The 14,372-nt window shown below is 51.1% G+C and overlaps 1 protein-coding gene across 1 annotated transcript in view; it reads right to left on the bottom strand.

Annotated features, from left to right (window-relative positions):
- Window positions 1–14,090, bottom strand: part of Znf831 (zinc finger protein 831) — a 112,469-nt gene extending 98,379 nt beyond the window's left edge. Inside the window, exon 1 of the mRNA XM_040732896.1 lies at window positions 13,752–14,090. The gene's annotated coding sequence lies outside the window, so the exon portion shown is untranslated. The remainder of the gene's footprint in view (window positions 1–13,751) is intronic.
- Between the last annotated feature and the right edge of the window lie 282 nt (window positions 14,091–14,372).

Below are 14,372 nucleotides of genomic sequence, written 5' to 3'. Positions count from 1 at the left end.
GAGACAGAGAGAGAGAGTGTCCTCAGTGTGTTTGAGTATGTTCACAGCACGCATGCGTACATGGTGCAGATGCAAGTATGAGGTATTGTGCATCTGCAGCCCCAGTACTCAGGAGATGGAGGCAGGAGGAGACATCAAGGTTGTTTCCGGCTATACAGGGAGTTTGAAGTCAACTTGAAACACGTGAGACTTTAACAAATAAATAAATAAACCAAAAAACAAGCTGATAAACAAAACAATAAAAATTAAAGGGTGTGCAGTATGTGTAAGCACTACAATAGAGCTTGTCCACACTGTGCAACAGACACCCGAGAAGCTTCGATCGCCATGGTCATCAAAGAAAATCAAAAGTAAATATTCAAAGTTAACCTGCTTTTTGAGGCCATTTTTTTCCCTCAAGGAAACAAATAAGAAAGATTAATTGATCCGTGCTAAGATCAGGTTCTTGGAGCAAATTGCGGTTTATGGGGACTGTCTTTAAAAGCAAAACTGTTTAATACAGCTAAGTGAACGAGATACAAACTATCGGAGGACACCAGAAGCCCCTGTTCAAGGTCACAGCTGGAAAGATCATGCTCAGGTCCAGCCTGTGCGGTTCTCACGCCATGGCGCCTTCGTCCCCAGAGGCAGCTGTGTTGGGAGCAGCAACGGGCTCCCTTGGCTTTGGGAGGTCAGGGTTCAAGCGCAAGGCATCCCTAATCACACATGGACAAACTCTGAGTGTGGGCATTCAAGACAGACTCACACGCCAGAGAAATGTGCAGAGCTTCCGGTGTTCCCATGAGTCAAACCCATGGTGACTGTAAGCCGTGTGCCCTGTGCTCCTTCCAGAAGCCAGAGCTCCAGTCTCTCAAAGTACGCGCTCAGCAAATGAGTGGCACTGGGGAGGTCTCACCTGTTCCGGTCCTGATGTTTATACCACAGGACTTTAGGGAAGAGCGGACACTCCACATCCAGTTGTGAGAAACAGCCATTCATTCTCTTTGGGATGGCCAGCAGTGGACTCTGGGTCTGTGTCCCCCACCCCCTCTCTCTGGTTTATTAACCCTATGTGCCATCTTAGATGTGAGCATCCATCTCACACAGGGGACTGCCCCCCCCCACACTTAGCTCTGGGGTCCCTGGCACCCCATCCAAGAACAAAGTTAACATGGACTGAAAACCCTGGACTGAAGCTCTGCCTTCCCTGAGATGGCTTGGAGACCCTTGAAACATACACACCAGGTGGGAACTCTGTACAGCAGGAGAGACCTCAAAGGCTTCAAAACGTGGTCAGGAAACAAAGGAGAGCTGTCACACCCCTTATTAGGCTTCCCTGTGGTGCTCAACAACTCCCTGTCTTGTAAACACATAGACCAGGGCTTCACGTTGAGCCAGAGCCCTTTGGGGGTCTGGTCCCCCAAGACAGCCTCTGCAGGGTCCGTTCCAGTGTCAAAAGCAGGTACTAATCACCCTCCTTGTGTCCTGAGAACACAGGCTGTGCCTGCAGCGTCTCTTTGAGGAGGAACACTCCACAGATGTGTGACAGCTGCTGGGAGCTGTTGTGCACCAGCACACAGAAAAGTGCTTCTCCCCAGGTGTAATTGGACCAGCACCCCGTGCAATTACCTGTCTGCATGTCCTCTGGCCAGGTAAATGATGATTTTATTTAGAGCATGATGCATCCAGCCAGTTTTTGATTACCCATGGTAATGGGGGGGGCATCAAGGGTCAACGGATAACTGAAGTGGAAATTTTATTCTTCCTGGAAGTTTCCCTCTGTTTGCTCCTTCTTTCCTTCCATGGTTCCCCAACCAGGGTGCAGGTCCTCATGGGGCAATGAAGGTTTGCTGTGCTGCAAGCCCAGTCCCCGCCCCCAGCTGGGCCTCAACCTGTGGGTTTCTCAGCGGTGGCCAATGTCAAAGAGAATAAGGACACCTGGGATAGCTTTTCAAGCTTTCCGTAACTCTAGATAATTCCAAATAAGAAGTTCAAGACAATAGTTTCTATGTTTAATAATACATATCTAATAGTAATTTAGTAATGTGCTTGTTAATAATAATTACTGTTGTTGTTACTAATGAAAGTTGCTTCTAAAGTTAAAAAGAGAAGTTACAAAAACAAAAGAGGAAAATTTACCCAGTACCCATAGAGCTTTGCGTGCAGGTCAGTCTTGGGGGAATGTTAAACCGTTCTGAGGATCTCCCCCATACATCCGACAGTGGCTGGGGCGAATTGCACTGGGGTTGGTCTCTCTGGATCAAAACCCCTGTAGGGACAGTGTGACAACAGGCAGCTGAGAGACAGACACTCCACACTGCCATCCCAGAGACCCAGTGGGCCCCAAGACAGTCAGCTTCACCCACAATGTACCCACTCACCTCCTCTGACCCACAGCCCAATCCTGTCCCTGGGTAGCCAAGGCTGCTTGGAAAACAAATGTCCCCGGGGGCTGATTTTGGAACGGCTCCCCTCAGGTTGGCAGAGCCAGCTCCATCAAGAGGAAGGCCGTGCTTGATGCTCTGGGGTACAATGGCTCACCTCCCAGGGCTGGTACACCAATGTTCTCTTGCAGGTAATTGCCCAAACTATCACTGCGGGCTGAGCTCACGCAGAGCCACGCGTAATGAAAGTGGTTGAGTGACAGCCGAAAAACCCCAGGAGGGTGGGGAGCAGAGCACTTATGTTCCTAAGATTGTGTCTCTGTTCAAGAACCTATGATGCAGCTCCTGAGCTCCTGGCTCTCCCATTTCTAATCATAGAGTGTAAAGGCAAAATTGGTTTTTTTCCCGGCACTGTACATGATTTTGCTGGCATCACCCACTGTTTGGTAGATTAAAATTTTGAGGCCAGAAAGAAAGAAGGAAAAATCTTGAAATTTCAGTGAAATCAAGCAAACAAACAAAACCTTGCTCCCTCTCCTTAGGTTCTCAAAGTTCCCTGAGGAAGGAATTATTTTCTTCTTATTTTTGAGTTGGGTTCCTCAGGCCAAATGGGGAACAATATGGCTGACTAAGACCCCGCCACACCGGCCATGGTGGAGTTGGGGGAGCTGGTTAGTCAGTGCCTGTAGGGTATATTTATAAAAGCAGTATCTTTAAACATTTCAATAAACAAATGAAAACACAGATATGTGTATTAGCCTCAGCCGGCCATCTCTACAAGCCAAGAAGCCTTCTGTCCTTGTGAAACACATTGACAGGGGTGGCTGAATCCAAGGGCTGGTCTGGAAGGTCTTGACCCCTCTTGGGACTTTGATTTATGGTCTCTTGAGTTCTCTGTGTAGTTTGTTTCCTACTGTCTGTCCTCTGGATGTGTGTGTTCTTTCTTGCTCTAAGTCCCCTCAAGTCCTCTTTTTTTTTTTTTGAAAGAGCCAGAACACAGGTCAAAAGTCACTCACAGGGCCTCACCCTCCCTGGGGATCAGAGTGGAGATTGGGTGGGGGACAGGGGAACCTGGTGGGGAGGGAAGGGCAGGAGGGGAGGGAGAGAGAGCTGGGATTGACATGTGAAACAAGATTGTTTCTAACCTAAATAAAAAAATAATAATAAAAAAGAAATGTTTTCATAGCAAAAAAAAAAAAAGTCACTCACAATTTGACCCCTAAGTGAAAGCTCAGAATCACACTCCCCCCCAAGAAGGAAAGCGCTGGCGAGACATCAGCCCATCTCTTCCCTGAGTATAGGGCTCACCAGCTGGCTCTCACTAGGACTTTGCTTTTATTTATATATATATTGTTATTCTTCATTAAGAGCACTTTAGGGAAACGGTCCCTCATTCCTTGAAAAACAGAAGGCACCCTGGCCTTCGCAGCAGGGCAGAGACACTGATGGTACTGCACTAGGGGGAATAAACCAGGCACGGAGACTAGGAAGTCCTGCATCCTGTCCCACGGGCAATGCAAAAGTGCTCGCCCAAGCAGAGTTAGACGGTGGTGAAGAGGAGAAGGCGGTGGGAACAGTCAGAGGGAGGGATGCCGTACTAGCTGATTAGTTATTAGTAACTTCTGTTTCTGTGACAAGATAACTTGACAAAAGCAACTCGAAGGAAAACTTCTTTCAGCCCACAGGTCAAGGGGACAGTCCATCACGGTGGGGAGGTCTCGCTGGCAGCAGCTTGAAACAGCTCATGGGTTACATCATCACATTCACAATCAGGCAGCAGAGAACAAAGCATGCACGCCGTACTCAGATTGCCTCATCCTTTTTGTTGCTGCCAAGACCGTGGAATGGTGTTGCCCGCACTCACCTGTCCCCCCACTCAACTAGCCTAACCTTAGTTAATAGCCCACAGGCATGCCCAGAGGCTTGTCTTGTAGGTGGTTCTAGATGCTTGCATTCAATGATCCACATCAACCGCCGCAAACGCATTCCAGGGATCTGCACAAGATGGCCACAGCAACTGACAGCCCTGCTGTGTCTGTGGAAGATTCTCTAAAGGGATGAAACCTCGGTAAGCTTTCTTACTTGCAAGCAACGTCACAGCCATAGAGGAAACTTAAGAAGGTAGGCACATGTTCCAGGTGTGTGTGTGTGTGTGTGTGTGTGTGTGTGTGTGTGTGTGTGTGTGTGTGTGTGTGGTGTGTATCTCCCAAATTATCCAAATAAATAAAGTTTTTCTAGGGACTCACTTTTCAGTGCTGAGAATTCAGAGAAACAGTGAAACCTATCACTTCATCATCCAGGTGACAGTCACCTCCCACTATCCCCAAACATCTCCCTCATATGTCCTCCAAAATCAAGTCCTAGATACAGAGACCCCCCCCCCTTGTCAGAGTCTCCAGCTCAGCTCTCATTCCCAGGACACGAGTCTAGAATTGAGCACCAGCAGTACTTTGGACATCATCTGCCCATGCAAGGTCAGGCCCAGCCCAGCATTCCTCCTTCCTTTAACACTCAAGGCAAATGTTACTGAGGGACGTGGTTCTCCCTTCACTTTCAGTCAGATTTAGCATCTGAGCTAAAAAAAAAAAAAAAACCAAACCGAAGAAGGCTGACCAGCTAACGAGCAGTCGGAAGTAGCCCTGGCTGTGCCAGCAGACCCTCAACCATTCATGCCAGTGCACTCTGGGCACGAGTGCAAGCCCGGGGTGTGCAGGGGAAAAGCACCACTGTATTCTGTGTTCAGCCATGCCCACTTCCTTGTCACTGGAGGCAGCCCTTACTTCTCTCCCAATTAGTTCCAATTCCTTCCTCCTACCAAGAGCACTTTTGTCTTTGCTAAAAGTCTTCTATCATCTTTTGTGTGATGCATAATCAGGATAATTAGAGAGAACAACGGATGACAAAAAACCTAAACAGGCAGCCTCTAACCCCAAAAAAAAACCCACAAGGGAAGAATACACGTGCTCTCCCAGGTGCCAGGCAAGTCACATTCAACTGTAACACACTTGCTCCACAAATACAGGTGGAAAGTCAAATTATTCCCAGGCTTCCTTGCAGCCAGAGGACCAGAGGCTTAGAAGAGGATGGGTCAGGTACCTATTCATAGAGACTGGCAGTCCTGCAGAGACGGCCCCATAAGCGTGGAGGTAAGCGTTGAAAGGAGCAGTTGGCACAGTGAGGCCATTACAGTGAACCTACGAGGCAGGTGGCCCGGTATCTGAGGACACAGGCAGAGAAGACAGCAAACCCAACACAAAGATCTTGAGATGGCCCATAGCTCACAAGTCACGAAAGCCAACCCAGGGCTAGTGAGGACGGTGGTGGGAGAAGCCAGAGGTCACGCAGGGGACACTCGACCCAGAGTCTCCAGGGTGAAAGGAGAAAGGGTCATGCCAAGTCCTCCCACTTGGCATGGAGTGAGAGGAATGATTGGAAGAAATGTCTGCATGAGACAGAAGCAGGAAGACCACAGATATTGGAGCCTCCAGGAGACGAGCAGACAGGTTGCTCAGAGCAGATGCTCCGGAGAGTTGATGTGGACACGTTTCTCCACGAGAGACACTGGAAAGAACTAGAGTCACCAGGCCTCTTTGTTTGTAGCTCTGAGCCTGTTGTTTAGAGAACAGCTCCGAGGCTGGAGTCCCATTTCCTGTAGGGTTATGTGTGTGTTCTATAGAGTTCACCAGCATGTGTGGAAATGTATATCGGGTATCTTTGGAGACGTGCCAGTTTCTGGATGCATCTGTTTCCTCCCCATGAAGTGAGAAAAACAGATCCAGGCCCCAAGTGTTCCTCTCTATAAGGCCTGATGTGGCCAAAGGCATGGGGAGTCACGCCTGCCTCTAGGGTCTCATTGTCCCTGGCACAGTCTCAAGGTCAAGCCCTTCCATCAAAGCATGCACTCCTTGACAATGTAGACAAAAAAATCTAGCTTGCTTCAGCTAATTCCAAGTGGGCACATGGTAAGCAATTACCCAGGGATGCCCATGCTATATGGAAGTGAGGATTTGCCTGTGACTTTGTCTAAGAAAGAGTTCACTACCACACAAAGAACATGGAAGTCATTTGCTCTCCAAGACCACAGTGACCAAAGTGCTCTTCTGCCCTGTCCTTGACCTTCTGGAGATCAGGGGAAGGTCCTCCATCATTGCCTGGCACATTCTGAGACATGATGATTCCCTTGCGGAGAAGCAAACTCACTCCTCCAGTCTTCTGATCAGAGATCCGGGCTGTGGGAGACCTAGGCAGGCCAGGCAGTGGGCACAAACAAGCATTTCACCTTGGATGCCTTGGAGTCCTCTCTGCGTGAAGCAATGCACAGCTTCTGCCAAGCCTCCTGCTCCCTGGGGATCCACTCCATGAGGGTACACCCCGCCCAGCAAGGAGGGCCAGACAGAAACCGGTCTCTGACCTTGTGCGAGCGAGGTGGTAGATCTGAGGCATGTTCAATATTTTGTGGACTTCCTGTTCTCTTTGGGTGAAGTTCCTTGAGACTTGGCTCCAATAAAACAAACTGTGAGCTAGACAGCCAGAGCCCACGTGTTCTCTAAAGCAACAGAGCCGGGATCCAAGTGGGACACGGAGCTTAGGGACAGAGCTTTCCAAGGCACCGTCTGGTGAGCCTTAGAGGACACCAGGCTGAGGACGGTGCTGGGAGCCAAGTGAGATTTTGGTCAAGGTTCTCAGGGAGCATGCCCCCCACCCCAACCCCGGCCCCAGAAGCAAAGAGAAACCTTGTGCAAAAATAAAGTTACACGTCTATCCCAGGGGAAATCTTTCTTCAGCCCTGCCGCTCTGTGAGACAGTGACATTCCCCGGCCCAGAAGGTCCTACACCTGCTGCCTCCACTTACCTCCCGTCACCATTCCTTATCATCTACAGCAAAGCCACACACTGGCTTCTAGCTTCTTGAACTCCTACCTGTGTCAGGGTCCCCAGAGAGGCACACTCAAGGCCTGGAATGCTCTTTCCATCCCTCATCACCCCCCACTGACCTTTCACATCCTTAGGAAAGCCCTACGTCAGTGGTTCTCCCAAAGGCTGAAACCCCTTAATACAGCTTCTCACGTTGTGGCGACCCCAACCACGAAGTCATCCCGCCACTACCTCCGTAACCGTAATTTCGCTACCGTTACGAATCGTAGGTATCCGGACATGCAGGGTATCTGATATGCGACCCCGCCCTAGGGGGTGATGGAGACCCACATTGTTGAGAACCACCGCCCTAGGTGCAGTATCGACCACCTCAGATCCCCCACGCTCCTGTTATCACTGCTCCTTAAATGTATTGTTTCTTGGTTCCCGTGGGACATCAGATTCTCCTACCTGTTCCACGCTCATGGCCAGAGACGGATGTGCAGGTAGGTAGATGCGTGATGGAGAGATGCGTGGGTAGGTGGATGACTAGATGGCTGGGTGAGGGGCAGATGGGCGTGTAAATGATGGATGGCGGGTGGGGAAGTGAATGGGTAGACGGATAAGCAGATGACTGGCCGGTAGACGGGTAAAGGGATGGCAGGTGGATACACGCACCTCCCAGTCAAGCGACAGCTTCTCCTCTTCCAGACTCCCCTCCCACAGTTGACACCCACTGCCCCTTCTACCCGAAAGTACCATCCTCTCCTTGATTCACATACTCAAAGCCTATCCTCCCCTATGTGGTGGATCCCAGGGGCTGCCTTCCCAAGTAAGGCCTGAAGGATCCTCTTCCCAGCTACAAGTGATCTTTTCATATCCTGGACACTACTAACACCATCTCTGTGAGTTTCCTGGGTGAATGTCACCACCAACACTATCTCTGTGAGTTTCCTGGGTGACTGTCACCACCAACACCATCTCTGTGAGTTTCCTGGGTGAATGTCACCATCAACACCATCTCTGTGAGTTTCCTGGGTGACTGTCACCACCAACACCATCTCTGTGAGTTTCCTGGGTGAATGTCACCACCAACACCATCTCTGTGAGTTTCTTGGGTGACTGTCACCATCATCACCATCTCTGTGAGTTTCCTGGGTGAATGTCACCACCAACACCATCTCTGTGAGTTTCCTGGGTGAATGTTTTCCTGTCTTGAGTTTCAGTGGGCTCAGCTTTGTTCATAGGACTGGAAAGATCTTCAAAGATGAGAGACATCCCCCCTTCACTGCTACACTAATATCTATTACCAGCTGATGAGATGCCTGTGAGACCTCCAAGTTCCGTGGTACAGAGGCACCTTACTAAATACACTGTTTCACAAATGAAGACAGGAAGGCCACAGTGGTGAAGTGTCTTGCCCCAAACCAGCCAGTAAGAGATCAACACGGACAATCATGGGTCCAGGCTTCATGGCCCATTTTCTCACAGAAAAGTAAGGCTGACCTTCAGTGGAGACCTTCCCCACATACCGACAGATAGTCAGAAAGCCAGCTTCCTGTCTTTGAAAGATCTCCCAACATAGGATGTTACTGAGAACAACATTAGAGGCCAACTCTATCAACTCTAAAAGCACGGATCCCAGAAAACCTTTGTCACAAGTATTACAAACTCCCATGGAGCCTTCTTTCTGTGGTAGACCATGCCAGGGTGCAGCATGCCACACTCCCCTGCTCCTCCATGATGAGATGCCTGGCCAAACCACAGAGCAGTTCTGGAGTCGAATCTCTGCTTAAGGTGCCATAAATTGTGAGCAAATGGCTCTACCTTCCCCAGTGTCTCTGTGTTTAAGTAATATCAAATATCAAGTACTGGGTATTCAGTTAGAGCAACACAAACCCCAGGCCTGCAGAATTAAGTACAAGGTGTTCACCCCAGGGCCAGGTATGGCATCAATCCCTGCCAATGCTAATGGTAGTGCTGTAGTTAGGGTTATCAAGGGTTCTGGTCCTGGGCTGTCTCAGGAGAGGAGGACCAGAAAGGGGGACTGCTTCCTTCCCCCCATAAAGCAATGCCGGAGCTCTGGGGGAGGTTATCCCAGGAAACAGGAGCCATGTGGCTTGCTGGGAATACACGGATCAAGGTGGCAGGTCACGCACACAGCACCACGCCCCACAGCCTCAGCTATCCACCTCCACATCAGCCCCCTCACATCCGCATCCACGCCGAGAGAACACGAGAACACGTGTGCGCATTTACCCCAGCCCACGTGCACAGGGAACTCAGGAGCTATCAGCCTTGCCCCTGCTGGGAACCCATGGACAACTGGAGATTGTGTTCCTGGGTAGCCCACCTAGGTGAGCCTGTCAGGAGGGCCAAGTGTATTTGCATATAATTTGCATGTGTTGACACGGCCCTCCCCATCTCTGCACAGAGCTTTCCCAAGCTAACCTGTTATTACTGCCTCTCTGAAGTTGGCGCGGCTTACCCACCCACTGCCAGTGAGTACTATGCATCGAGACCGGCTGGGAGCTGGCAGATCAGTGATTCACACCAAACCACCCTCCCCAGCCTCAGTTTCTCCTCTGGACAATGGACACCGAGACAGTTGCACACAGAAACTCCTGACATAAAGTGTCCAGCATGGGGCACAGCTAGCTATGTAGACGGTTCTCTGTATTTGTATCTGAAGGTCAAGAGTTCCGTCTAGGTGAAGAGGTGGACCCCTTAGGCCTCAGCGACTAGTTGTCACAAACACGAGACTGCAGGACTCCTGGTTACATTTACATTTCAAGGGAATAGCAAGTAATTCTTTAGAAAAAGCAGCTTCCGTAGAAGTCTATATCAAGACAACATCCACTGTTTAACTGAAACTCAACATTTAGCCGGGTGACCTAGATTTTTATAAAAACACGATACCTGGGGCCGAGGCCCAAGGGCTCCAGTCATTACTAATATCCTGTTCTTCCAAAGCTCAAGGGGACTCGGTCTCTGTTTCCTAAATGTCCTGCCTCCTGCTCTGGGATAGGAAGGTGGGGTGGGGGCTTCATGCGAGGCAAACTGAGAATTGCTGAGGGGGGAGGAGCGAGAACGTGTGCTTCCTAATCTAGGTACAAAGCTAGACCGTGCTCCCCTCCTGCTCTGTGAGGAGCCTGGCAGTTATCACCGCGAATGTGAGGCTGCGCTTCCTGTGGTGAGGAGCACGCGGGTTTTCATCAACAGAGCCCGTTTCTAGGGCCTCCTCACAGGATGAGAGGCCCACGGCAGGTCGCAGAGGAAGGGGCGAGCCATGGCAGGGGGTTGGAGCTTGGCAGGGGGGGTGGGGTGGGTGGGTAATGTGGACCAGGCTGTTTCAGTCCACGGCGGAGCAGGAGTCCAAGCCGTGGTTTCCTACAGATCCGTCCATCAGCCATCAATCCTCTGGACCCCTTCAGAGAGTTCAGAGCAAATACTAGGCTTACTTGATGACAATCTTTGTCTAAGCTTGGCATCATGCGGTGTGGGGCAGAGCACAGCACCTGAGACCAAGCCCAGCTCCACTGGTTACCCGGAGGCACCGTTTAAAGGAGCTGGTGGGGGGTGGGGGCCGCTGATGTGTGTCTTGGGGGGTAGAATGTCTGTCTGGTGCTCACCACGGGTGCCCCGCAGCACTGCTTGGCACACCTGTCACCCCAGCACCGCCAGGTGGAGGCTGGGCAATCAGAACTTCCAGGTCGTTCTCAGCTATATAGCAAGTTTCAGGCCGTCTCAGCCTACTTGAACCCCGAGGAGAAAGGAAAAAAAAGAGAGGGGAACGCGCGACAAGCTTGGGCACGGGCCGTGTGTGGTGGCTAGGGAGGGTGTCAGCTCTGCACCTGATCAGGGCTTTGCCAGGTCAGGCTTCGTACACTGGGGGAGCAGGAACGCTATTGGTAAATAAATGCGGCGGAGAGAAATTGTGCGGTTAAGACCAGCGGATACGTTATGGAGTACAGTACCGGATAAAATCTAAAACTTACAAACGTAGGGTTCTGAGTCCTTCCCCGCCGTGAAGTCACGCTGGGTGGGCACCCCCCCCCCGCCCTGCCCTTCAGGCAAGTCACAAAGATGATGTAAATGCATACAGTGCCACCCTTCCCTGACGCCACCAACCCTGATGAGACTCTCCTTCTGGGAACTCAAGTTTTTACCCAATCTTTGTTGCATGGGTTAAACCCTATGGAACAAAGACAGCCAGGGCCCCGAGGAAGTCACTGAGCTCTCAACGGAGTTGCCAGAGGCATGCTGTGGTCAGACCTCCAGCAGGGGCCAGGGGCCTGAAAGTTACTTTCCTGTTCACTCTGGCAAGATGGAACCACATATCTGTGGTCACCAGTACGGCCAGCCTAGAAAGGACTAGGGACTTTCAGGACCAATGGAGACCCTTCCTCTGCTCCCCCCCTCCGTGGACAGTGCTCCCCGGCCTACAGCTTCCATCTGGGCCCTTCCCCTAGACTGAAAGGGCTCCAGAGGAGGACTGTGGGAAAGTGGCTAGAGAACTTGGGGTTGCCTAGGGGATCCGAACACACGAGTCAGGATCCCCGACGCAGCCATCTGAGTGCCAGACTAGAACGGCTCACACCCTCCATTTGTCCATTGTTCTCCGAGACTTCGGAGGGTTAGGGAAGGTCATTCTTCCCCAGGGCCCGGAAATGAAACCGGTGGTGGGCGGTCAACAGAGTCCCTGGACTCTCCAAATTCCTTCACTCAACGGAGGGGGAGGGGCCTCTCCCATCCCACTCCGAAGAGTTCACCAGAGGCCGGGATCAGAGTGGCCATCCAGAGGGCGTGTATTCACTGATGAAACCTGTGTGTTGGCCTCCACAGATGTAAGACACAACCGTGGATGGTTCCAGCTCACTCTTAGATGGTAGGAAAGTATTCTGGATCACGGAAGAGAACATAAGGGTGGTCCCTTCAAACAGGACAGCGGTAGAGGGACGCCTGTGTTTTCATTGGCCCTGATAGCAGTGTTAATACACAGAGGCAGCTATCTCTGACACTGGATGCCGCCTGGCCTTCCCTGTTTCCTTCTGCCTTACGCTCAACTTGCCCATTGCCTCCGTCTCCCCACGAAGCTTGGCTCCATGCCAGTGGCCTCTTCTGCTCTAATATGGTTCTCTAGAAGAACAGATTTACCTCTTGAAACAGAAGGTGGTGGTGGGGATAAAACTAACTTTGTCAAAGTCAGCATTCTTCTTCCTAGTAGTGGTAGAAATACCCCCAGGGACCCCCTTTCTTATTCCAAGCCATGACCCAACATCTGCCCCCAACACACACTAATTCAGCTTGTACAACCTTTCCTTTTGGAAAAACAAGGCCTAACAATTGTAGTTCTCCCTTGGCCAATGGCCAGACAGCTAAGGACTGGAGCCAAGAGACAAACGGATACACCCGGAGAGGCCAAGGGCAGAGGGCAGGACATTCTGGACACTAATTTTTTTTTTGGTTAGAGACCAGCCCGAAAGGTCTTGTAGAGAGCCTGTGCTTATGATCAACACCTCTACTCTGAATGGCACACCAAGGCCCTTCAGAATCTAGTGTGGGACATGCCTGTGACATTAATTAATGCCAGGCAGACGGCAACAGCAGAGTCTGAAAACTAAAAATAGAGATTTGCCAACTGACTCATCTCCAACTGCACAGAATTCAGAGCCTTTCTCTCTCAGCTTCTCTTCTACATGTGCGTTATTCTCTCTCTCTCTCTCTCTCTCTCTCTCTCTCTCTCTCTCTCTCTCTCTCTCTCTCTCTCTCCCTCCCTCCTCTTTTCTCTCCATCTTTGTTGTTCTTCTCTTCTTAGAGTTGGGAGGTTTCACTTCCGGAAGTGATGGTCCCACTCAGCTACCCTCTGACCCATAAACATGCTTAATAAGCAAGGAAATCATTGCTTTTCCTGGCTCCCATGATCCTAAACTATGTCATTTGTACTTAATATTTTCCATGCGGATGCCCCTGACTGTTACATCACATACAACTCTATAGCTTCGTTTCCGATTACAATCCCATCTATTTTAAACTTTGTTGATTTCTGCAAGGAAGGAAACCTATTTCATACCGATTAGCTGGACAGCTGGGTCTGATTGCTTCTGATTACCGGGCTTGGGGCCACTAGGGAAAGGGGTTTCCCAAAGCCCCTTGGATGGAGGACCATTCCATACGGCCCCCAAAGTGTGGGTCAGCTCTCACTCCAGGGAGGAAGGGCCGGCAGCCTTAGTCGGAAATCAACAGGTCAAGAGGAAGGCAGGCTTACACATTGCTCCACGCCTCAGGGTCTGCAGGCTGTGCTGGAAGGTGGAGGAGGGGTGGGGGGGAGCCAGAAGCCCCTGGGTTCCGAGCTCCTGTGTGCCCCTGGGTGGGGGGATCGTGTCAGAGACAACTGCGTGTGTTGGAAGGAGGCATCCATCATGCTCGCCTCACAGTTACTGGGAGGCGAGAGCCCAGGCTCTCGGAGCCCTGCACCTGGTCTTGCACCCCAGACCTCCAGGTGCACAAAGAAATCACAAAGTCCTCTCTCACCTTTCAGTGGTCAGTCCACAGGCAGGGGGGGCTGCCGCGCTCTCCTGAAAGCTGATGGCTCCGATGAGGCAGGAGTATTCTCCCTGCTCGTACCATCTCTGCCTTCTCTCTGTTCCTCCTCTAGAGAAAACCGAGTGCTGGAGGTTTAAAAAAAGAAGGATGGTGTGTGTGTGGAGGGTGGTGGGAGTCGGGGGTGCCGAGGCGGTGGGGGGTGGCAGAGGGACACTGGGGGGTGGTGAGCAGCCTGCCCTGGTGTGGGTTCGGGGTAATGGCCGACACAGGGGAGATGGCTTGCCTGCCGGAGCTCAGCGCCACGGCAGCTTTGTGTGGGCGGCGGCAGCTCACGGCTGGGTTTCAAACCATTACACTGAACATTTGCAAACAGATAAAAAAAAAAAAAAGAAAGAAACAAACCCATTGGGCACAAATGGAAACTTCTGCTTTCCTTCTCTCCATGCTTTCCCCCTTCCTCTGCTCTGCTCAAGGGTTTCCCTGGAGGAAGATCAGGGTGTGTGCTGGCCCCTCAGGTCTCCCCTACCCATCTCCTCCACCATTCCACCCCCATGGCCAACTCTGTGTGTAGCCAGTGTGCAAGACGTTCACCAAGCCTTGGGATCCAGT

Source organism: Mesocricetus auratus, unplaced genomic scaffold (assembly GCF_017639785.1).
Source record: "Mesocricetus auratus isolate SY011 unplaced genomic scaffold, BCM_Maur_2.0 Super-Scaffold_100028, whole genome shotgun sequence".
Lineage (NCBI taxonomy): Eukaryota > Metazoa > Chordata > Mammalia > Rodentia > Cricetidae > Mesocricetus > Mesocricetus auratus.
The sequence above is the reverse complement of the archived record's forward strand: the minus strand, read 5'-3'. Positions and strand labels throughout refer to the sequence as shown.